The 25,761-nt window shown below is 35.9% G+C and overlaps 1 long non-coding RNA gene across 4 annotated transcripts in view; it reads left to right on the top strand.

The window, feature by feature from the left end:
• Positions 1-2,276: 2,276 nt before the first annotated feature.
• Positions 2,277-25,761, top strand: part of LOC148001136 (uncharacterized) — a 70,418-nt gene continuing 46,933 nt past the window's right edge. For 2 of the 4 annotated variants that reach the window (XR_015638527.1, XR_015638524.1), the window contains exons 1-3: positions 2,338-2,593; positions 21,684-21,947; positions 24,313-24,348. This is a non-coding gene — a long non-coding RNA (uncharacterized LOC148001136). Of the gene's footprint in view, positions 2,594-21,683; positions 21,948-24,312; positions 24,349-25,761 lie in introns of all 4 variants that reach the window. The other 2 variants (XR_015638526.1, XR_015638525.1) reach the window with 2 other exon arrangements.

Below are 25,761 nucleotides of genomic sequence, written 5' to 3' on the forward strand. Positions count from 1 at the left end.
TCTCTCCAGCCCTTTCTGACCTTTTATATCCAGAAAAATCATTAGTGAGAATGAAAGTAAGGATAGAGTTTCATTAACTTTCAGTTCTTTGTGGTCACTGAGGGACTCTATCAATGCTTCCTTGGATATCGACCTGTCAGCAATGGGTCTGAGATGCTGCCTTCCTCTGAATCTAGAGAAGAACCAAACTAAAAGTTTGTTTATATATCCCATTATTAAAATGTTATTTTAAGTATTTTGAAATTAAAGAATCTTGACTCAACAGCAAAATGAAAATATAATTAGAAAACACTAAGAGTGACCATTACTACCAGAGTCAAATGAACAACTGTAGAACATCTTAGGACATGTTTTATGCTAGGGATTGTGATCTATCCTGCAGAGGAGTCAGGAGTATCCAAGGTCTCTTTAAAGGATTTTTCATGCCCTCTTCATTACAGGAGACACACTTGCCTAACAAACAATCATTTAAACATTATTTGTGTAAAAGTTCCTTATGATGCGAGAAATAAAATGAGCCTCTACATCATAGAATATGCTAATATTTCAAGTACAACTAAGGCAAGTCATTATATTTCTCTCGGTGAGTAGATTCTTTTACATGTTTAACATGTGTTACATATCTCTTTGCATACACATGTGAGTACAATTGTATGTATGAACATATATCAGATATAAATATTAGCATAACACGTATGGTTCTGAGAGCATGTGTATGAATACTATGTATACTGTATGTATACTATGAACATTATACATGAATATGTACATGTAGAATATATATTTTGTTTTTATACCCTTTTAAATTACTTTTAATAGTCATGTTGAATAATATTTAGCTTCTTATGATACGGCCACATACATATCTCTCAGCTATTAAATGAACACTATTTTCTTTGAGTTAATTATAATTTTCTGTTCCTTTTTCTTCAAATTCTGTCTTCTTCGTTGTCCCTGCTTCGTTGAGTCTGATTTTCTGAATTGTTTCCCATATAAGAATTAACTATTCATCTTTATCAATAAAATGCTAGCCTTATTTTTGTTTATTGCTATGTTAATATTTCTATCATCTATGTTACATGAAATATTTAAAACATATTGTAGTTTGCTACGCTGTGCATTTGACTCATATGGAATTAATGAATTTTTTACACTTTGACCAGTTTATTTAGTTTGTCAGATTTTTCTGTTTGAGGAAATAATAGTTTTTTTATTAAAGCACCTGTAATAGAATCTCCCTCAGATGAATATACTACTTATATCTACATAGCCTCTTAATCAAAGTGTTTATCATTGGTGTTCTTTAAATCTACATAGGAAGAAACTGTATAATTATAGACACCAAAATGCTACAATGGAGCAGAAGAAGAAAGATATAATTCAGATTAATCACTATGTGATTACATCCAGATAAGTTTCCAAGGCAAAATATATGAGTTTTCCATTGTAAACTAATAATGAAAGTTGAAAATTATTTCAGTTCATTCATCTTTTAATATAATTTACATGTAAATATAAAAATTATTATCCAAATCTTAAGCAAAATATCTATCTATATATATACTTATATATATATAGATAGATATAGATATAGAATTAAGAACTTAACAGATTTTTAAGCTCTAATGGTAGAAATAAATTCATGTGTAATATAGGTAAATATGAATCTGCATAGATTTAGAGTCTGTGTTTATACTCTTAGCATAAACTCTTCATCAAACACCAGATACCCCTTACATAATGATTAATACGGTTAAATTAACAGGGGCTAGAATCACCTCAGAAACAAGCATTTGTTTGAGCCCGTGAGAGGTTACATGGATGAGGTGACCTGAGGCGGAAACACGCATCTTACACAGGGCCAGGAGCAGCCCCTGTGCTTAGGTTTCCTGCTCGCTCTCTGGGTGAAGATCCACTGTGACCAGTCAACTGCACAGTTATTTTTGACTAAATGTTTCCCCCATGATAGACAGAACCCCTAAACCAGGAGGAAGAGAAAGTCCCCTGTCTTTATTTATTAGTCAGGATATTTTATAACATCAACAGGAGAAGTAACTCACTGACCCCACTTATATTCATTTGAATATTAATATTCTGCTAAAAACCCTGTACTAGTTAAAAGCTTTACTTTTTACTTTATTGTGGGGTAAAATATATGCCCCCCCCCCCCCCGCATTGCCATAAGCTTGTGTTGAAACTTTACTTCTCAGTATAATAATGTTACCATGCGGTCCTTTATGAAGTAATTAGGTTTATGAGGTCATAAAAGGGCAGCTTTCATCTGAGCAATTAGTGTTCTTAGGAAAACTCCCAAGAGTCCTTTCTTATCTTTCTCCTCTGCTATGTAAAAATACAGAGAGAAGGTGGCAATCTGCATCTGATCAAAAAGTCCATTGGTCACTGAATCATGCTCTGAGTCTCCTCTCACTTCCTGCTCCCCGGATTGTAAGAAATGGATATTGATGTCAACACACCAATATGTAGCCTGTTGTCATGGCAGCCTGAACTAAGAAAACTACAAAGAATCCTATAGCAAAACAACCTTGTTTCCCACCAGCAGCTTTCTGTTTCTGTTACGAATACCTGCAAACAGGTAAAGCAAACAAATGCTTATTTTGCTGAGAGTTTGGCAAGTTTTGGTGAATTGCTGACTTTATTTCTTTTTAGAATTAATACATCTGAGAGTACATAGAGAACACAAATTGGAACTGACTTTTCATGAAGACTGAGAACACAGTTATATGGGTTGGGAAGGTGGGGTGAATCTGGTAGGAACTGAAGAAAGGGGGCTCATATAATCAAGATGCATTCAACAGAATTCTCAGCAGGCTAATAAAAATATAAAAAAAGTTAATCTGATTTTCTCCATCCCCTGCTCTTTGGTTGATCATTTAACTTGAAAAATAATATATTGCAGAAGTAATGCTCTACCCATCGAGATCACCATGCTTTTCCATTTGGTTCTGTCCTGTGAACATTTGTGTATTCACGTGAGTAGACTTAAGAGATCTCCATACCAAAAGAACTTGCAAGAGAGCTCAGTGATGGGATTTGTTTTGTATTCCTGGCCCTTCAAAGGCTACTCAGTTGCTACTCAATTGCCCCTTTAAGAATTCTTAGCTGTTAGAACTGGTTAACTCTATGCCCTTACATATTAGTTGTCTAATGGATTTCAAGAAACAAGATAGGTTATGAAAAAAAGCCAGCTAAGGATGTGAAAAGGGATTGATTGAGGAGAGAGAGAGAGAGAGAGAGAGAGAGAGAGAGAGAGAGAGAGAGAGAGAGAGAGAGGAAGGTTGTTGGCATAGAGGATATTGTTGGGAGACAGTTGAGGTGGGAGAAGCCATGCTGAGCAGATAAGCTAAAACAGTAGTTATAGACCAGAACTGCTTTTATTGGGAAAACTGAAAGAAGAGACTTTTTAATCAGATTGTTAAGGAATGGAGAGAGGAAACCATTGAAGGGGGTAGGCTGCAAACTGAGGAAGGAGACATGGCAGGGACCTAAGAGGCGTGGTTACTGTTTGCACACAGGACACACACACACACACACACAGAAATTTCAATGCTCATTTTTCCATGGTGAGAACACACTAGTGCTGGATACAATCATACATGACTCAATTATGTAATTAATAATTATAATGATAAATACAATTAGTAAGTAAACAAATTAAATGGATTCATTTACATGATCCACAGCCAAATGAAGACATTAGAGACTACAGCACAAATCCTCGCAGTCCATTTAGATAAGTTCTCACACACTGAAGCAATATCAAAAGTACTTGATATAAAATTAGCAATGGAAATTAGGTTTTGCTTTGCTCTGCTCTTCTCTGCTCTTCCCTAGATCTACTTACTGTACAACAGGGTGATCATTGTTAATAACAATATGCTTTGTGTCTCAGAATTGCTCATTATGAAGTGATAGATAAGTTAGTTTGCAAGCTTTTTAAAATTATTCCTCTACGTGTTATATAGTGATCTCTCTGTGTGTACAAGTGGGTTTTATATCCCTGGTTCGATTTAGCCACTTGTATTAAAACTATTTGAAAATGGTTACACAGACTGATCATACATAAGTATGTGGGTGTCATTACTTTCTAAATGGCATACTCTAAGAACTCTTTATGTAACACTCACATTGTATTACATTTTATAAATAATCTAGAACAACCTGAAGTAGAGGAGCCTCTGTCAGTGAGCCATCACCACAAAACAAAAAATATCTATTTTATGCAGCTTACAAAAGGAATGATGTGTTTGGCTCAGATCTTTATCTTCGGAATGTGCGGCCCATGATGAATTGACTCCATTGCTTCAGGACCAAGGGATGGAAAGTATATGGTATAAAGGCCTCAGAGCAAAGCTGCTGCTCACACCGTGGTCAAGGACTGAACAACAGACAAGAAAAGGCTTCTTCTTATATTAACCTTGAAGTCATACCTTGAGTAATCTGAAGCCTTCTGTCCTACCTAGCAGTGTTTTATCCTACCTCCCAATATCACCGGAACTGAAGACAAAATACGTTTAGTCTGTTGGGTCCTATACTAGCCCACAAGTTAGCAAGGAATAAGCACACAAAATATGGACAAATACTGTGTCATTCACACAAGAGAATATACATGTCCATTGTGCTTATCAAGAGTAGCAGCACCAATTATACATGGATGCCAAGTGCTGGCCCACGAGAAACACATCAATGCATCACATTTTAACCCTCAAGCAGATAAAATATTATTTATCAATTAAAGTATTATTTGTATTACATGTCTGACATTCTGACAAGCCTACTACCTTGGCTGCAAACGGAAGTTTCTCAAATATACTGAGCATATACTGTATATACAAAGCTTTAGCCTCAGCAACCTTTTAAATTCTAATTGACAAAAATATGGCATTTAAATATTTATGTTGGTTTCCATGCTGACACTTTCCTCTTCTTGTATACAGCTCGAATACTCACACTTTACTGATAGGAAAAGGGGGCTATAAATATAAATTATTTAAGTTTTAATGCACATTTAGGATAACAAGAACTAAAATTTCATAAAGCAAAAAACTTTCCATGAGTGAACAAGATTCAGAATCCTCACTGGAAGCTGAAAATGTTTCCTGAGTCAGACACACTACAAGCCATGGTGCGAGTAAGAATGAAAGCCATTTGTTCTCTAATCTTGAAATGCTATGAGGTAATTATGTGAAGTGAATTGCAGAAGAAGTGTACAAAGGAGACTTTCATATGGTGTGCGTCTATTTTTCTGTTGATATCGCATAGTTGTAGAGGCACTGGCCATGTTCCACAGGAATAGATTGAATATGCTGCCTTTGGTAGTCCTCAATTCTCAGACACCATGGCACTCAGATACCAAGAAGTAAGTACGCCATTGATAGTTTGAGTTATACTATTTAGAGATTTGACAAAGAAGTATCTTTTGTGGTTCTTAAGAAAAGCTTGCTCTTTATTTACTTGGCATTATAACTTGAGTAAGTTGTATATTATTTAGCAGTGTAATTTATTCTCAGTATGTAGTAAATATTTAAACAGAAATTTTTATGTTACTTGAGAAAAGCCAAGGACAGCAGAACCCTCAAATATCTCAAAGTCCTTATTTGACTATTGATTAATATTTAATATCAAGTAATTCAACTGTTTCCTAAATTACCATTCAAGATACTTCCTAGGCTTAATTTTGGTTTTGTGTTCTTGTCACATTGATTAGTTTTAATATATTCTGCTTAAAGCATTATAATTAAGAATAATGGATCTACCCTATTTATGAATTTTGTTTGCATAGTGCTATTTTGTCTTTCTATAACTTTCACCAATAACCATCTTGTTAGTTTTTCTCTGTTTTTCTTGATCTCTGTAGCTATTTTTTTTCAGATATTTGAAACATTTAAAGTGGTTACGATTTTACATCTAAGTCCGGAGAATATCTATTTTTCCCTTTGTGGATTTCACTGGTTCACCTGACTACAGGAAGGAGAAAAGTCATAATTCAATTACCAACGTGTTTTTTAAAAAAAATATTAGGTATATTTCTTTACTTACATTTCAAACGTTATTCCCCTTCCCTGTTTCCTGTCTATAAACTCCCATTCCCTCCCTTCCCCCTTCCCTCTTCCCCCTTCCGCCTTCCCCCTTCCTCATACAGGTATTCCCCCCATACATCCTCCTTATTGCTGCCCCCATATTCCTCTGCACTTGGAGTCCAACCTTGGCAGGGCCAAGGACTTCCCCTTCCACTGGTGTCCCAACAAGGCTATTCTCTGCTACATATGCAGTTGGAACTCTGGGTCAGTCTATGTATAGTCTTTCTGTAGTGGTTTAGTCCCTGGAAGCTCTGGTTGGTTGGCATTGTTTTTATGGGGTTGCAAGCTCCTTCAATTCTTTCAATACTTCCTCTAGTTCCTCCCAAAGGGATCCTATTCTCAGTTCGGTGGTTTGCTGCTAGCATTGACCTCTGTATTGGACGTGCTCTGGATGTGTCTCTCAGGAGAGATCTATATCCAGTCCCTTTCAGCATGCATTTTTAGCTTCATCAATCTTAACTAGTTTTGGTGGAGATATATATATATGTGGCCACATGTGGGTCAGGCTCTGAATGACCATTCCTTGAGTCGCTGCTCTAAATTTTGCTTTCATATTCCCTTCTATGAATATTTTCTCCCCTTATTAGGAAGGAGTTAGAGCATCCGCACTTTGGTCATCCTTCTTAAGCTTCCTGTGGTCTGTGGCTGGCATCTTGGGTAATTCGAGCTTTTTGGCTTAATATACACTTTATGTCTCCTTTTAAATTTCTGATCAGAAATTTGAAGAACGAAGCTTAAGGAAATATTTTTCTAATTTACAAGCCATTCATTGTGACCTTGTCGGATGAACAACAGCTTTCTGTACATTAGTTATCTTGCGTACTTCATATTCTTTGTCCAATAGCATCCAGGTCGACAAAGTTTGACATCAATGGTTCTATGTTATGTACCCTACTTTTTGTCCATCAGGTTCAACTGAGTATATCGCAGATCATTCTGAACTGGAGCCTGAACTATATTCTCATATCCTGCTCTTTCCTCCCTTTTCCATTTAATCAAACTTGGTATCAAAGTCATCTCTCTTAAAAGATTGTGTTGCTTACCAAACTGGTCTGTGCCACTTTTATTAAGAAACCGCATCGTCTAGCACTTTGCCTTCCTTCAGGATAATCTGTTTATCATATTATATCTTACTTTGTTATTCTCTAACTACTCATTTACATATATTTTGTTCATTTTATTTATTTACATTTCAAATGTTATCCCCCTTTCCAATTCCCCACTCTAAAAGCTCCCTATCCCATACCCCTCCCCCATGACTCTATGAGGATGCTAACCCACCCCTACCTCCTTCTGCCTCACCACCCTGGCATTCCCCTACACTGAGGCATTGAGCCTTCACAGGACAAAGGACCTCCCCTCCCACTGATGTCATATAGGCCATCTTCTGCTACATATGCAGCTGGAGCCATGCTTCCCCCCATGTGAATTCTTTGGTTCTTGCTTTAGTCCCTGGGAGCTCTGCAGGGAGTTGGTGGGGGAGGTCTGATTGTTTGATTGCTATTCTTCCTAGAGGGAAGAAAATAATTTTTTTGTCAAGTTTTATAAATAAACTTAATTTGTAGTGCAGAAAAATTGTTGCAGGAATTGAAAAAACTGCAGATCTCTGCAATAAAACAAGGAACTCCAAATTGTGCTCTTGAAATATATAAATTGTAACTAGAAAGCATGTAAATATAATTTATCAAGCCAGATCATTGAATATTTAGTTGAAATGGGTATATGAAATAAAATTATTTTAAGTATGACACAATTATTATTGTTTCCCTTTTATTGTCTGTTTAGTAATTATTGTATATTCCTAATTTTCTGTGATTTAATGATTCAGTAGACAATCTGAATATTTCTGTGATTAGGCGGATCATCCTGATAAAAATCAGATACTTTATTTACCTCTAGTTTGTTTGGAAAATCTTTAGAGTAGAATCAAGTTGAGATGTTCTTGCTAAAACTGCTAAAGTTTATCTGGAGCCTTCATTAATTTTCTCTTGTAAAGCCTTTTCACTAAATTAGCTTGGAATTTGACTAACACGTAGCATTGAATAGCTTATTCAGTGTTCTGAGGAAAGAAAAATAACTACAACTTTTGCTTTTTTACATACAAGAGTAGATATGTATTAATTTTATATATAAATACTAAAAGTTATATATATTTATATATAAAATCACATTTTGAATTACTATGTTTACTCATCTTTATAAAATTCCAATAAGCGATTTATTGCATATGATGGACGTCTAAGGAAACATACCAGAAAACAAATGATCAAGAATCAATCCAGCTTTTATGTTTGAGTTTGAAGTAATTAAATTTTAAAAATAAAACATGATTCTTATACTGGAATCATTTTCCCTTGACTTGTGTGCCAGGGCAGCCACGTGGTTCCAGTGGGCCTCGGGCATGCAGTCTGCTTGCTTCTTACCTCATTAGTTTTCTCGCAAAATGCTCCCCACAGAATTACTTTTATGTTTAATCTTGAAGACTAGGAAACTGTGGAGTCAACATTTTGCCTTGATTAGTATGCAGTTCCACTGCTGAGATAATTTGGATTGAAGCAGTTTACAATTAATCCTCACCAGACATAAGCAAAACTATAGAAGAAATATTTTCAAAACCCTAAAATATACCAGTATGGGTGTAACAAGCTATAGTTGGACTGTTCTGTCTTGGTTTGGTGATTGCATCCCGAGTGTTTCAGAGCATTCTTAATGATTTCTGCAATGGGTTTCCTCCTCAGCAGTACAGTAGTATGATGTGCTCCTCTCTGCAGGTTGTTCTCCCTTTGTCAAACTCTAATCTAGCTACCATTTTCTAGTGAACTTTTTAATATTGACAGTAAGTGGTGTAGGAGTTGAGTTAGTGGATATTCATCTAGATAAACCCACTGCAATTAGAAAGGATTGCAAAAGGGGAAAAAGAAGAAAAGTCTTAGAGGACTTACTGTAGAGATGTCAGGAGAGAGGCGAGGAAGGAAAGACTGCTGGTGGGTGGGGCTGTGCTCAACATGGAAAGGCTGAGATTATAAAGGGGTCTCAAGTCACAGTGATAACCTCGGCTCACAATGGCTGGTAATTAAATCTGGTCAAGAGAAACCATGGCACTGGGGCAGAGACTAAAGAATAATTTCCTAGGACTCAATAGCAAAAGGACTAGCTTTTCACCAGGGGCATATAAATGACAGAATTATTTATCTAGAATGTATTGGTAACTTCAAAATACTAATCCTGTGTGTGTGTGTGTGTGTGTGTGTGTGTGTGTGTGTGTTTGTGTGTGTGTGTGTGTTTAAATGAAACTCTTATTTGAAGTTTGAAAGTCTCACATGCAATTTTATGGAAATAATTGCAGATTCTTGGTTATGTTACCTTAGGTTTTTGTTAAACACACCCCCGCACAAATGCACACAATGCAGGCTAGGAACATTTTATACGGTGTCTACAGATTCAATTATTGCTCATTCACTCAGCAACATGAAAGACTGTAAGCAGCGATTATGGAACCATCTGAAGATAATAATATATAAGAGCATAGAGAGCCAGTTGGTATACCGCAAACAGTTCAACATACGATTTCTGAAATGCAGTGCATGTGTCTGTGTGCGTGTTTAAAGAAGGAGACTGTTGAAAGAGAAAGACCTGATTCTAAAAGCCCGTTAATCCTTTATTCAACAAATTGGACATGTTTTGTCACAAGCTGTGCTAGTCACTGAAAATTCAATAGTGACCCAGAGGAAGTGTGCTTTTAGCATTGTGGAACATTCAGTCCAGTGGGGAACCAAGAGCTTAATCACCCCACATCACTCCAGTGAGCCATATCAGAGACTATGCTATCCAGGCTGGGCCCTGCCAACCAATTTCAGGCGGTTTGCTTTCTTTCTATAAGCAACAGAATTGTGCAGAATCTACTGCACAGTTTAACCTCAAAACTTTGGATTTCTTCAGTGGGAGGAAAGGAGATGTGACCAGATCATGATTTAAAGAAAGAACTGTAATAAAGTTAAACATATTACACGATTTAAATAAAGATGAAACGATAAATGGGAAAACAGAGATATTATTTAACGTTATTAGGATCTTTATATTTGATCCAAGACAAAAATAAGATGTATGATTCAGAGAAGAAAAGTCAGAGGAGAATTAATTAGTTATATAGAAAAGGAAGGCTGACTTATTATCTACTAATATTAGCGTAATACTCTAGGGTGGTGTTATTTATTTGAAAAGTTATTTCTATCAACTGAATTACTATATAAAAAATCTTTTTAAAATTTTTTATTGGATTTTTTAAAATTTACATTTCAAATGTTATCCCCCTTCCCAGTTTCCATTCCATAAAGCTTCTATCCCATCCCCATCCTCCTTTTTCTATGATCGTGTTCCCCCACCCCTTCCTATTTTCACGCCATGATAGTCTCCTACACTGGGTGGGTGGTTGGGGTCCAGCCTTGGCAGTACCAAGGGCTTCTACTCTCATTGGTGCTCACAAGGCCATCCTCTGCTACATATGCAACTGGAGCCATGGGTCTGTTCATGTGTCCTCTTTGGACAGTGGTTTAGTCCTTAGGAGCTCAGGTTGGTTGGTATCTTTGTTCTTATGGGGTTGCAAACCCCTTCAGCTCCTTCAATCCTTTCTTTAACTCCTCTAATGGGAACCCCATTCTCAGTTCAATGGTTGGCTGCAAGCATCGGCCTCTGTATTTGTCATACTCTGACATAGCCTCTCAGGAGACAGCTTTATCAGACTCCTGTCAGCATGCACTTCTTGGCATCAACAATATTGTCTAGTTTTTGTGGTTGTTATGTATAAGGGCAGGATCCCCAGGTAGGGTAGTCACTGGATGGCCATTCCTTCAGTCTCTGCTTCAAACTTTGTCTCCCTATCTTCTCCTATGAATATTTTTGTTCCCTCTTTAATAAGGACGGAAGCATTTGCACTTTGGTCATCCTTTATTTTGAGCTTCATATAATCTGTGGATTGTGTCTTGGTTAATCTGAGGTTTTAGACTAGTATCCATTTATCAGTGAGTACATACCATGTGTGGGGTCTTTTTTGTTTTGCTTTTTGGTGTGTGTGTGTGTGTGTGTGTGTGTGTGTGTGTGTGTGTGTGTGTGAGAGAGAGAGAGAGAGAGGGGGGGGGGAAGAGAGACAGAGACAGAGACAGAGACAGAGACAGGGAGACAGACAGAGACAGAGACAGAGATATTGGGTTACTTCCCTCAGGATGATATTTCCTAGTTCCATCCATTTGCCTATGAATTTCATGTAGTCATTGTTTTTTAATAGCTGGGTAGTATTCCATTGGGTAGATGTACCATATTTTCTGTATCCATTCCTCTGTTGAAGGACACCTGGGTTTTTTTCACCTTCTGGCTATTATAAGTAAGGCTGCTATGAAGATAGTGGAGCATGTGTCCTTGTTATATGTTGATCATCTTTTGGGTATATGCCCAAGAGAGGTATAGCTGGGTCCTCAGGTAGTACTAAGTACAATTTTCTGAGGAACCTCTAGACTGATTTCCAGAGTGGCTGTACCAGTTTGCAATCCACTAGCAATGGAAGAATGTTCCTCTTTCTCCACATCCTTGCCAGCATCTGCTGCCACCTGAGGTTTTTATCTTAGCCATCCTGACTTGTGTGACGTGGAATCTCAGGGTTGTTTTAATTTTCATTTCCCTGAAGACTAAGGAAGTCGAACATTTCTTAAGGTACTTCTTGGCCATTCTATAATCCCCAGTTGAGAATTCTTTGTTTAGCTCTGTACCCCACTTTTTAATTGGGTTATATGTTTCTCTGGAGTCTATCTTCTTGAGTTCTTTGTATATATTGGATCTTAGTTTTCTATCAGATGTTGGATGGGTAAAGATCTTTTCCAAATCTGTTGGTTGCCGTTTTGTCCTAATGAGTGTGTCCTTGCCTTACAGAAGCTTTTCAGTTATATGAAGTCCCATTTGTCGATTCTTGATTTTACAGCATATGCCATTCGTGTTCTGTTCAGGAAATTTTCCCCAGAGACCATGTGTTCGAGGCTCTTCCCCATTTTTTTCTCTATCAGTTTGAGTTACTTTTAACACTGAAATTTATAGTGAATAATTTAAATTACCTTATATCTTGCACATGTAAGCATTTAATTGTCCAATATGTGAAGTTAAGTATTGATATGAAATGCCCCCAAAAATGTGACATATGAAATGTGACTGTTAATTTATCATAAATGGGAATATATAGAGATTGGTTTAGGTTAAGGACATCAATGTGAAAAACTCTCCTGATTATTAATGGTTTTAATAATACCTTAAGAGATTTATTCCAGGATGAAATAGAAACAGTAGAAACAGAGATAGAGACTTAAACAGAAACTTAAAAACAATGATAAATTCATACTTCTAGTAGCTAAATATGATTACTGTAGTGAGACTGGTTTTGAATTTTGGGTACATACAAATGTAAATCTAAGTTCATTTGAAACTATTGGGTATAGTCAATTCATTTCATAACAGTCAGAGACATATCTGCATACATGTTCTGGGTTCCAAGCAACTGGCAATCTAAAGAAGCTACTTCATCTCTGAAGCTACTCATCTATGGCCAAGCACCAACAAAAGAACATCTCAAAATGTGTCATTCCATTTAAGATTTCTAATCTATCAAACACCACTTGATTTGTAAGCAGTAAGTCTTTGTAGGTCCCTTGTTCTTTCTGATTTTCATATTTTAGAAAACAATATGAAAGAAAAGCAAAAGAAAAAAAAAGACAAAGACAACAGGAATGACATTCACTTCAACAGATTGACAGCATACTATACAAATGAAGTTATTAAAGAAATAGTACATGCTAGCCTAACACACACACGCGCACACACACACACACACACACACACACACACACACACATGGAGTAATTGTGTGACATCAAAAATTGAAATGATTGTGAGAATAAGAACCTGGAGAGACTATAGATTCCAGGTCAATGTGATGTAAGCATGCATTTATTCTTTCACAAAACCCTGATAAAAAGTGCTCCAGAAAATATCTGTGAAACATTCCTGTAGAGGCAGAGATCTCTAACCAGGCCTTCAGAGATCCAACATTTTCCACTCTTTTCACAGAGTTGATGTTCAAGAATCCATGGGATTGTGAAAATGAATTTAGTTTCTATAATACATTTGAGACCTGGTGTTCTCATCTTTTATCAAAACATAAACCTCCAAGATATTTTGTGCACTTAAAGGATTATACAGGAATTGTATAAACCAGAGGATATTCATCTGTCAATTATTAGTAGTATAGATTTCTGGATTTTCTATATTCAAATGTTAAATGTGGTGCTTCTTGTGTTTTCCCTTACTGCAATTGTTCAAATAAGAGCTGAAAGAATGTATCACCACATTTCATGTTACACAACTGTGGCGGAACATGCTCACAACAAAAATCACATCTAAAAATAGGATCCAGAATGCAAACATGCCCTGGATTATAGTATGATTTCGGTGGAATACAGATATGCCCTTAGTCTATACCTTTAATCCCTACCAAGGAAGGTAAGGTCAGTTTGAAAAGAAAGTAGCTATGTTTTTAAGTAAATTCTAACTGAGGAGCAAACAAAGCAAAGAACGATTTGACAGAATTAGTGAGAGATAAGATCCATCCAATTTATAAGAGAACAGAAGAGGAAGAGAGGCTACTTAAGACTAGGGAGAGAGAAAAAAAGAAGGAATAAGAGTGTGCAGTGTTGTGTGGTATGACAGTTTACTGGGACATTTTATAGAGTCAGGTTGTAGAAAAAGCAACCTAGATATAGGTAAAGACAGAACAAGCCAGATAATGAGAAGAAGCCACCAGAATAGAACATACTACTATAGACATACATTTTTTTAAAACCTACTTTAATAATGGTTCTTAAGTGCTTTAAACTCCTTTATAGTCCGCTGACCAAAGGTAGGGTAGGAAAATGGTTAATAGGACAAGGCAGACTTGGACCTGTTTAGAAGTATTTCCTTGCGGGTGATTCCAATCTTTGCTGTCTGGAGTCCAGTTCACTACTAGCAAATGACCAAGCATGATTCATCAGCAGCTGCTTGAACCAGAAGAAACCACAAGGCTCTGCTGATGGCTGATCATCGTGAGATTGATAAAGCAGCAAGAATGAGCCTGAACAGCACCAGAAGTTCTTCTCTCTGAGAAGTCATGTCAAGTGAGGATAAGCAAGGAAAGCAAGGAGGAAACCAATACAATAGTGTCCTCAGCAAAGAACAGTATCAGTGAAGCCCAAGAAAGGTCAGCTAGGCAAACCAATGCCATAGTGTCATCCTCACTCTCGGTTCGATTATACGCATACTTTTTCTAAACATCACTTGTTCTCTCAAGTGTCCACTCCAACCAAACATCACAGGCCCTTCCACCAGACAGCTTCCAGAAAAACACCAAGGGGCTATTCTCAGCAAACCATCCTCTCAAATATCTGCCTCAGCAAAACATACTATTGTTAGACACTTTCCAGAAAAAAAATGAAGTGACACAACTGGATCTCCAATGAAACCAAGAGTCCCTACTTTGTATCTCAAAATGTAGTATGAAGCCAGGCAGAACAATTCGGTTAGAGGTCAAGTGAAGTCGGATTGAATCAGTCATCTTGGAAGGTCAGATTGTATGGAGGAAAGGCACTTCCAGGCCTAGGCTTAGGGCTAGTTAGAATAGAGGGAAAAACAGCTCTAGGCTGTGCACAAGTCCCACGAATACAAGATTGGGTGTGGTTCTCAGCTCAGCTCACCACTTCATTAGAGGAAATAAAATCAACCCTTGCAGGCACCAGAAAAATCTACTAAATGTAACTTGAAATAAGTGCTCAGGCAATAATTTATAGTATCACCATACCAGTAAAATTTATTGTAGACATAAAAATTCATTCATGTATAAAAGTCAATTTACAGAAGAAGGAATGAACATTTACTGGTAGATGATAGTATTTAAATATGTTTTCTCTCTAGTTGTTTCAGAGCCATCAGATGTATTTTGAGGGTCCTTGACCTATACGGAACTTTTATTCACAGTTCAAATTAACTATCTAGTTTCCTTGATTGTATATCCTTTATTTGATTTGATTTGATTTGCTATAATGAGAATGTGTTCTATTGAGTTAATTGGCAGTCTGTACATCAAAGGCTGAAAACTAGTAGCTGACCAGTCCAGAGGCTGGATTCAATCCTTGGACTTCTTACTCTGGCAATGATGGCCTACAGGGTTCCTGGATAGCTAATAGTTTCTTTTCCACACTGAAAGACAAGATAAATCATGTTCCAGTGTCAGCCAAGTGTGGGAGCAACAGTGTCTGAAGCAGGGTTGATGTGCTAACCAGCAGGTAATGAAGGTAATAGGCACAGTGAGATTACTGTTAGCACCATATTTCTGAACATACCACACCCTGTACTGCATGGCACAGAGAAATTATACTTGAACTGACTGCACAGGAGACCTTACTTGGTCACTCACGTTTAGAATATTAGAAGTACTATACAAGCTGTTGTGTGAAAGGAGACAATGGTCTTATCTATCACTAAGCTTTGCATAGTACAATACCAGCATGTCAGAAAACATATGCTCACTGTTGCAATGGTAACAAAAGTGTTTATGCGGGTAACCAATTGTTTTTCTGATTGGATTTGAGACCAACTCTACTAGGTAGAATTCATGTCAGGCATCAGAAATGTCATAAAAATCTGTGTCAAAGAAAGTTACAGGCTCTAGGAGAGAACTTATTGGTGTTTCATCCTAAATGTTCATACTATCAAAAGGCTTTTAAATATTTGTGTTTGTATTCTTAGATTCCTGCTATTCTCAATTTTGGTCAGTGAAGCTTATTTTGGAAGAGGATAGTGATTAACATAGTGACACATTTTGATGGAAAACTAAAATTAAGAAACTTTCAGTGCTCAAGTACAGATGGGATACTATATCAACATCTCTCTCTCTCTGCATATATGTGTGTGTGTGTGAGTGTGTGTGTGTGTGTGTGTGTGTGTGTGTGTTTGTCTCAAATTAAAGGAACATACATGAAGTTATATCAAAAGATATGGAGTTATGCTGCTAAGTACTATCCTCTAGACAATATATGACTTCTGAATACATTCACTTAGAGCAACTGATTGTCTATACAAATTTATGAAAGAATAATCCAGTTATAAATTCGAGCATCAAGTGAGGATGTGATTTTGAACTGCCATATCTGACAGAAAATATATTCATTTGGAATCGCTGGGAAGAGAGAATAATTATTCTTTAAGAGTCTTGGTCCATGGGTGAAAATGGCCCCATGCCCTGGTCTAGAGAAGCAGCACTAATTAGACTCAGTGGGTTGAAATAATAAATGAATGAATAAATAAAAATGATCTAATATCTTTTAAGAGAAGGTTAAATGTTGGAAGACGTGATGCTGTGATGCGAGTTCCTTGAGTAGTAAAGGAAGAGTGAATAGTGCATATGATCAAGACACACTCTGTGCACGTACCAAGTCGTCAAAAAGGAAATAAAAATAAACACCCAAAAGTATTTGAAAGACATCAAGTAAATTTTATTATAGTCTTGATGGATAAATAATTGTAAGATTATAGACATAGTTCCATTCTTGAAATCACTAATTTGCAAAAGTTGATTCTGAGTTTCAAACAGATCTTACATAGGGCAAACATACACAGAGCTACCAAAGACAAGATGTTTGTGAAAGGACTATTTCATTACCCTACGCATAGTAGGACCATCAACATTAATTTAAAAATTGATTAAAAAATTTAAAAAGGAGACTACTGTAACCTACGCCCCATACTTAACGATGAATTTAGAGAGTGAGCAAAGGAAAGATAGAAATCTTTGGAAACTTGGTTTATGACAGTGCTGCTGCCCTAACACGTGACTTGGAAATGGTGAAGGAATTAAATAGTGCTGCGTAAATAACTCATTTTTCCTTTATGAAACAAAAAGGTAAAGAGAATAAGAACTTCATACAACACACATTTAGAATCGATACTAGAAAAAAATAATTACTCAGATACAAAGTTAGCATTACATTTAAAATAATAAGATAAAAATATTTGTGGAGAGCAAAATTAGCCTCATACAGAAAAGACAAATGACTAGAGTTGGTCAATGCCAAGACATTTTATATTCTTCAATAGAAACTGAACAACACAGTGAAAAAATAGATACTTATTGGTGTGATGTAAGTACTTTTTAAAAAAGACTTCAGATTTCTATAAAGAATTTAAATATTTTGAAAACATAAACATAATAAACATATTGAAATATGTACAGAATAAAGGTGCCATTTGTAATAGCAGAACTATGAATGATGAAAATATGTAAAACCCTCCTCCAGTTTGTAGTGAGTAATAACTATAAATACAACTATAAAACATGTTCCATGATTACATAGTAACTAAACTGATTAGAGTTGGATTGAGATAGCCCATATAGCTTTGATAAACAGAAGGTGGTCAGTCATATTAGACATTTCAACAAAGAATGTATATTATAGAAATTTTTTCATGGTACATACATGGTTTAATAATTGTGGATAGTTTTAAAAGGTCTAACAGGAGACCAAGTTTTATTAAGCATTAAATCAAATCTCTATATGTTACCTAAAATACTGAAAGATCTTCTACAGTAACATCATAATATTTGAAATAAAGGTTAACATCTATTAGAAAAATAAGAATACTACATCAGAAAATTTCTGTTTTTAGATTCTCAGCTAAATTATTTTCTTTCACATTTCTTTTGCCTGCTTATATTTGTCATAGCTGTAAGACTGTAAGCATCAATAAAGAAACACTAAGGTGTTGGGGATATAGCTCAGTGGTAGAGCGCTTGCCTAGCAAGCGCAAGGCCCTGGGTTCGGTCCCCAGCTCCAAAAAAAAAAGAAATACTAGCATGACAAACAAGTCAGACATTATCTATTCAAAACTGAAGCACGCAATTTGCCCATTTCAATGAAGCTTTTTTTCATGTATATTTTCACGATTTAATCAATTAAGCTGTGATCTTCCACCTAGTCTTGACAATTAGTACAAAAAGCGGTGAAGTGATGAACTTATAAAGAGCTTCTTAACAAAGCACTGTCCATTTGTCTAGAATATAATAGATGTAATTTATGGTAAAATAGATGTAATTTGGGAAAAACGAAATATGGGGTAATTAAGTATAAATAGTATATTATAATATACCAAAACTAAATTTTGTAATGTAAGAGAAGAAACAGTATTCAGATACCGTCTCCTTCGTACATTCAGAAGTCTCATAAAAATACTAAACAGGTGTACAATATGTGCACACAGGACCTGGCACAGATCTCATTATTGTTGCTTCAGTCTCTGAGAATTCTTTTTACCATTTTGGGTCTCCCTTTTCTAGGAGTTCATTGGTGAGGGTGGAGAAAGCTAGGGAGGCAAGCCGGGTTAAGATATGTATGATGCAAGTACTTCCAGGAGTCAGCCTCTTTGAGACTTAAAGTAAATCCCTATCAACAATAATATATACACCACAAAACTGGTTCCTTATTTCCTTTGTATGCACTCTATTTTCTTCTCATCTATGTTTGGATAAGCCCATACCTAATGTTTTCAACAGTAGGTTCTCCTCCTGCACTAACAAAGCTTTCCCAATTCCTTCCCCTCTGACTTCTCTTTCTCAATGTCAAGCTCAGTTAGGTGGCTAGTGTGTTTTCCCCAAAGCTGCTCCTTCCGCTAATGTTTCATTTGTCTCTAAGTCCAGCTATGACGTGTACAGCATCGAGCACAGTGCCATGTACCATAGGGCTGAATAAATATTTGATGAGTGAATGGATATCATTATTTTCCTTCCCACCATTATATTTATGTGCATTCCTGGTTATTACTGAATTCTACCATTAAATTTGTTAATATACATCATAAATCTCATGAACTAGATAGTTCTGAAAGTAAAATGTGATGTGATTTGAATTTTGGTTTATTAGAAGATTGACCCAAATTCATTATTTTAAATCTCAAAGAGAACTATTTTTTAATACTTGATAGTTAATCTTTGCAAATATGGTGATGTAATATCTCATATATTTCTTAAATAAAACTTGCTCATTTGTATGTAGTGTATTCTGTAATTTTCTAAATTGAGAAATCCTAATATCTATAGATTTGCTTCTTAATATGCATATGAAATTATTAAAAGACTGTGTGTGACAGAGTGAGAGAGAGCATGAGAGAGATGTCTTCCTCTGTTTTATGTTCTAACATACATTAGATTTTTTTATATAAAAAAGCATTATACAAACATGAAAAGGCCTGTCTTGCTGAATGCCTTTATAATTATATTACCATGAATACTAACTTGGTAACACTCAATATTCTTAAAAATGTTTATTAACTTAATATCCTTTTCTTCCTAAAGACCTAAGTGGAGTACAAATAGTTTTGAAAGCTTATTAGTAATTATAAGGACCATTGTGGAAAAAGTAATGGTTGTGAGCAGTGAGCATTTACTCCAATGGCCACACTGAATGAAATAATCATAAACAGATCATTTAATTATTCCCTTTATTGCTTTTTAATTTGGTTCATTAGTTGTTTGTTTCAGTGATGGTCATGAAATTTCAATTTTCTAGGAAATATTTACTGCAATGATCAAAATGTATCCGTTAGTTGAAAAAATAATAGACAAAAAAATTCAAAAAACAAACCAAACCGAAACTCTGTGAGTGTCTTTTATGCTGGGGCCTTTATATAAGCTTTAAAGTTACTTCTTACAATAACTGTAATCACATTGCATGTCCATCCTTGAAGCAATATATGTCTTAGTAGCATTTATGTATTCTGAAAAGCATTACTTATGTGTTTGTTTATATGTATGTGTGAATATGTGAGCCATACACACACATCTGCTATTTTGTGAGCATGTGCTCAGGTACCTATGGATGCCCATGGAGGCCAGTAAAAAGCTTTGAATCCATTAGAGGTGAAGGGAAAGGCAGTTCAGAGATCCCTGACATGATGGCCGAGACTTTCAATGTGTTCTGCAAGAGCAGAGAGCATGCAATCACTGTGCTATTTCCTTTGTCATATATATATATATATGTATATAAATATATATGTGAGTGTACGTATGTGTGTGAGTGTGTACGTGTGTCTGTGTCTATGCTCCCTGCACACGGCTATTAATTTTTTCCTGCATTAGTCTGAGTAATTATTAATAAGCATTCAAAAATATATTATGTATATTTAGGATATATGTATAATATATATAATATATGCATATCCCCTATATTATTTATTATATATTATATATCCCCATATTAGAATATATACATTCTAAAAACCAATTTTGTCATGTTTTAAAAAATGAATTATAGCAAGAGTTTTCTCCTGATAAGTGATTTAAATATGTGTCTACTTATACTCTATGTTCATGTATATTTATATATAATACATTTACCTTGCTAAGTGATGAGTATTTAATTAAATACTATTAATAGTTATAAAAACCTACGTGTAAAATAAAAAACAAAATGTACAGTATTTCAATTCTACTCCACAGAGACTTTTCCACTATGAGATCACTAAACATGACAAAAGTCAGAATATTCCAAAAGCATATTGGCTAATTTTAATTATAATTTGCATCTTAATTTGACTGAAATGTAGGCTAGTCAACAATAAACTATAAAGATGTTAAAAAAGTTCAAAGACTGTAAATTATTTTATCTAGAAAATTGTTACTACTGTAACTGTAGGAAATTACAAAATAAATTTATTCATTTAAATTTTTAAGTTTCTTGTTATGATTACCCAGCCGTTTGTGTCCCTGGTTGTGTCCAGTTCATCACAATCCTACTGTCTCTGTTACCCAAGTCTTGGGATTACAGACATGAGACATTAAGTCCAGTCAATAAACTTTTATTTCACAAGAAATAAGTAGATTAATCAACCGACTTAAATTTAAAACTGTACTTAAGAAACAGTGGCTGGTGTAGTGGCCAAAATACTAGATATTTGTAAGGGATATGCGTAAAGTCTCAAATCACACTGCACAAATGATACAGGAAGCTAACGGGTTATTTATTTGATTTTAATCCATCAGACTAATATGACCTAAAATTTCATTGCAACCTTAATAATCTGAGCACAGTCATACATCTTTCTTTCTCTTCAAAAGTTCTGAGTTCTCTTTGACTTTATGTTCAAAGTACAATTAACAATGCATCTAAATTTGTCCTTCAATGTGGAAGGCAAACTCTTCTGACAAAAATAGATTAAAAACATCCCATTAATTTACATTCGTATGGATTAAATAAAAATTCATGCAAGCGTTAATGGGAAAGAAGAGATTAGCCCCGTGTATTATTTGTAGAGGCGTAGATTGTAGATGTAGGTTGAAAAATGTTAGTGTCCCATGAAACTTTCTTTATTAAATATTTGCATTTATTGTTAGATCACACAAAGATCATAGATGCAAAGTGTCTTTGTGTTTATTTTTGGAGGACACAGCTCTAAGAATGATAAGAAGAATGGTATCTGTGTTGATGTGTATGGAATCCTTTAAAGGCCCTTTTGTTTTTCCCTTAGGGAAAGGCAAAGTCCAAGAACACCAGTTAAACATAGGATTCTTGCTCTGGACTAGCCTTACATGAAAAGCGATGAATTACGACGCCGTGCATGTGGCACACCATCTGTTTTTCTTTTGTTGTATTCATCAAACGCATCTGCTCTTATTCAGCTATGGGGAAGCTCTTAATCATCATTTACACCTCGAAATGCTGAGATGAATGAACCTCAGAAATGGGAGCCTCGCTCGCAGAGAAACAAATAGAGCAAGAATCTGCGTTTCAGGTAAACCGAAATGAAACCTGGGTGAATAATCGGATGGAAAGAACTAAACTGACCACGAGTTGTAACAAATACTATACTGGCAAGGACTTACATCACCCCTCCATTCCTAGGAGCCAGCAAAACTGATATAAAATGTTTCACATCTTTGTCATGTTCCTAATCATATCTCCTAAAATATGTGTCTTCTTAGGACTTACGTAGTTTGTCATTTACTCCTTGTTCCTTAATCTTCTTTGTCTCTTCCTTCTCTTCACATCCCACCCCTCTTCACTTTCCTTTCTATTTGTTCTCTGTACGTAGAAAGAACTTCTCTCTGGCACATCTCTTCTTTGTCCTCTTACTGTGATATTTCTGTTACAAATATGGAAGCCATGGGGCCTGTGAACAATAGATTAAAACCTAAGACACCATGAGGCCAAGAAAACATTTCTTCCTGTAAGTTGACATTGTCAGAGCTTTGTCATGAAGGAACAGATCCCCAAACTGACATTGTCAACAAATGTCAATATTTTATCAACTGGTAACAAATATTTGTATATGGTGTACATAGAAATTATTGTATAGATTTTATTGTGCATAAAACAATTCCTGGAGGCATAGGACAACAAATAAAAATTTCTGTCACCTGTAGTAGAAACAGCGTGGCTGCCTTGCAGGAGGACCTAATTGAGGACTACCTGAGAGACCAAGGATTGCTAACACAGACAATGCCAGCCCATCGGAACTTCTATTTAAAACAGAGAATGCCAGCAAATTTATTGCTTAAAATAAAAAAGGAAAGATAAATAAATGTTTAGGTATACATTTAATGCTCCTTTGCTCTATGCTGCTAAATGAGCCAGCTTCTTCACTTAATTTTTTATTTTATTTTATTTTATTTTAATCTTATTGAAAATATTGTACAATGCATCCCAACTACAGCTTCTCTTCACTCCATCCTCCCAGCCTGCCTCTTTCCTCCTATTTTCCACAGATTTAATCTGGCTCTTGTTTCCTCTTCAGAAAACAGTTGGGCCCCAAGCAATGATAGCCAAACAGGGCAAAATGTGTTGCAATAAGACTTGGGACTCTCTATGTCCTATTGACTTTTATCAATTTCATGAAAGATTCTTTTAAAACAACACAGTAAATAAACGAACAAATAACATGCATTCTTACTTCGAGTGCTATCCAACTAGACTTTTCTTTAATCATGAGTTTGGGTGACTGAGTGTGGAAATAGTGGCAACTGTGTCCTTGACAGTGATAGAAATTAAGGTGGGCATTGCATAAAGCTTGTCAGTAGTTAAAAAACATGTTTACTAAGCCTTGTCTTGTCTTGCCTTCTTCTTGACTTGAAACTAATTTCTTAAAGTGATTTCTCAAATGTTCTCACAATGAATAAGGTTTGAACCTACCATTATTAATCTTCAGATATCAGTATAATTCAAATTAATTCAATATTCTATTAAGCTTTCTTTTTTTCTATCTCTTTTTTATTGAATTTTTTATTTACATTTCCCGGTTTCCGTCCATAAATCCCCCAACACAACCCCCATCCCCCTTCTTCTATGAGGGTGTCCCCCAAATCACCCATTCTCTCCTGCCTCCCCACCATGGCAGGGGTCCAGCTTTGGCAGGACCAAGGGCTTCTCCTCCCATAGGTGCCCAACAAAATCATTCTCTACTTAATGTGAAACATAATTGTTTTTTAATTTATTGGTTGTGGGACAAATATTGACATATAATAACTCAGGGTTTATTAAATAACTTTGTCAAGTAGAGAAATTTGAATCCAGCAACATGGGTGCTATAGCTAGATGATAGACATGCCCTTAGTACACACTTTTAATCCCAAACAATGATGTCTAATTGAGGGACAGACAAATATACGAATCACAAAAAGATTTGAGAGGATAGAATACTCCCAAATCTTTCTTTAACAGTACAGGAAGGAGAAGCTATTTAAGAGCACTGTAGGGAGAGAGAAGGAATTTAAAAAAAAAAAAACAGAATAGTTTTATAGGCCGGTTGCAGAGAGAGCAAGATAGACACAGGTCAAGGCAGAATGAACCAGAGAATAAGAAGGAGGCAGAAGATTAGAACAGATTTTTTGAGTTAGTTTGAAGACAAGCAGATTAAAATAGTCAGAAACTGGGAGAAGCCAGTTTGAATCAGTCAGCATTGAGAGGAATTTGAGCCAGAACAACTAGATTGAACTACCCAGCCCGAGTTCAAGAAGAGCTTCGTGTTTATTCTCAGCGAGCTTCAGCACTTGAAAACAGTCTAGGCTTAGGTTAGCAGACAGATGTAGTAAGCGTCTAAGACAACAATTGTATAAGGTGAATAAAAGTTACTTTTTTTTTTTTGGTTCTTTTTTTTTCAGAGCTGGGGACTGAACCCAGGGCCTTGTGCTTCCTAGGTAAGCGCTCTACCACTGAGCTAAATCCCCAACCCCTAAAAGTAACTTTTATATTATCAGAACTAATAAAATAGCCTGTCTAACATATATGATCTCATAAAGTCAATCCTGATACAACTTACTATCGTCTTTGCTTCCCGCAGTCTGAGCTGGTGCAGCTCACTAGTAGGCACGACAAACATTTCATTCACATCGTCAGACAGTTGCAACTCTCTGATTACTACATAGCCCTTTGATAATTTTAATCAGCAGCCTTTATTGGGCGTTTACTGGGTCCTGTATACTGAGACAAGTGTTACGTGGATTATTTTATTTACTTCTGGCAACACTGTTAAAATACATAACATCCTTCTCTTCAAATTCCGTATAAGGGAAAAATAATCAGAGAAAGGAAAACAGTCAATGTCATATACGTAGAAGATATAAAATTTAGGACATGCAGTGAAGACTTAAGAGCCAAAGTCCTTGAACAGTACCACCTGCAGACTCATCTTTCTCTTATGAGTTCTGCTTTACTAAGTGTACTAGCATGGCATATGTTAGATCCAATTTTCTCATCTCTTGGCCTGTATCGATAGTTCAGAGATCTATTTATTCATACAATAACATGAAAACGCTTGGTATTTTGTATTGCAATTTAAACATAAGAGTGCATGAAAATTAGGATAAATTTACAAGCAGAGTCATTTACAAGCAGGTACAGTTTTGCGAAGTAAGAAAATAAGAACAATATCCCTGATTCTTAAGGGAATACTGGCTTCAGAGGAGAGGGAATAAAGCAAAGCCTTGCTAAAGATTGTCTACTGCCCTTTCGGAGGCTTGGATCTCGATATAGAACAAAGGGGAAAAAAATCTACCTATAACAACAAAATTGCTTTGCCCCCAAAGATCACCTCTCCCTGTAGGTTTCCCCTAAAGCCATTTCTTATTTTAAATAGTCACATAGCTTCGCTACTGCTCCTTCTCCAGGAAAGAAAGATGCACCATCCTGATAAATTTAGCATTCCTTCTACTGAGAATGTCTCCCAGGAGACACAAACAGTCACAGCATCAGATACACAGTCCTAGTAAACACCCTGTGAAATCAGCTATTATAGGAAACCAAAGGATCAGCATAAGCCACTTCCCTCTCGTCTGAAGCTAGTATTTGACTTCAAGCACTCTAGCCTCCTTAGGGCTGTAGAGGATTTATTTGTCTGTATAGATCAGTTTGCAAATGTTAATCGGGCCACTCAAGATAAAACTTTCGATAGTTCCTGTTTACTTTCTGCTTGGCAAACCATTATTTTTCCACGAGTGTGACGGAACTACCTGAGAAGCATTTAAAAGTTAGATACCCCTACACAGAAACTTCTGATTTAGAGAGGTTCCCCCATCCGCATTTAGAGAGTCTTTTGGAAAAGACAGCCATAT

Source organism: Rattus norvegicus, chromosome 15 (genome assembly GCF_021556685.1).
Source record: "Rattus norvegicus strain SHRSP/BbbUtx chromosome 15, alternate assembly SHRSP_T2T, whole genome shotgun sequence".
NCBI classification, from domain to species: Eukaryota; Metazoa; Chordata; class Mammalia; order Rodentia; family Muridae; genus Rattus; species Rattus norvegicus.